The sequence below is a fragment of the Mus caroli genome, chromosome 18 (genome assembly GCF_900094665.2).
Source record: "Mus caroli chromosome 18, CAROLI_EIJ_v1.1, whole genome shotgun sequence".
Lineage (NCBI taxonomy): Eukaryota > Metazoa > Chordata > Mammalia > Rodentia > Muridae > Mus > Mus caroli.
The window spans coordinates 9,176,386-9,177,267 of NC_034587.1; positions in this window are offsets into that span (position 1 = coordinate 9,176,386).

Genomic DNA, 882 nt, shown 5'->3' on the forward strand with positions numbered 1-882 from the left:
CCAGCTTCTGGCTATTATAAATAAGGCTGCTATGAACATAGTGGAGCATGTGTCCTTCTTACCGGTTGGGACATCTTCTGGATATATGCCCAGGAGAGGAACATGCACTCTTGTAAGAGAGAAAGATCTTGGAGGCTAGAAGAAGGTATTAGAGGCAATGGAGCTAGAGTTATAGATGGTTGTAAGCAATCCATAGATGCTGAGACCCAAATTCGGATCCCCTTTAAGAACAGTAAGTGTTTGTAACCACTAAACCACATCTCTAGCCCAGACACTGCGTACTTTAAAGAAAAATTTACATACCTTCCATTTCTTTTTTTTTTTTCTTTAAAAGATGGAAGTACAGGGGCTGGGGAGATGACTCCATCAGTAAAATGCCTGTCACACAAGCATGAGGACCTGAGGCCAATCTGCTAACACCCATGACAAAGGATAGGCATGTGGCACATACCTATAATTCTGGTGCTCGGAGGATGAGGCTAAGATGATCCTTTTTTAGGCTTGGAGGACAACCAGGCTAGCTAAATTGACAAGTTCAAATAACACCTACCTCAAAAACTAAAGTGAGAGTGAGAGCAAAGGTCCTGATGTTGACCTCTGCACATGCACACCTGCATGTGCATGCACACAAAGAAGCTATACACAGGGTATGTGACTGTGTTGTGGACTTGGGAAAACTCTGATAGGACTTATTTACTGACCATCAACATCTCCATCCTCTTCCTCTTTACTTGTTTTATTTTCCTCTCCGCCTGTCTTTGTCCCTCTTCAGGTTGGGTGGCTGCCCTCCTTGCTGCCCTGGGCTTTCCTTCAGCAATGCAATAGCCTCTATGTATTTCCCTTTACTTCAGTTCCTTGCTTTTCCTAAGGCTGCTCTTCATC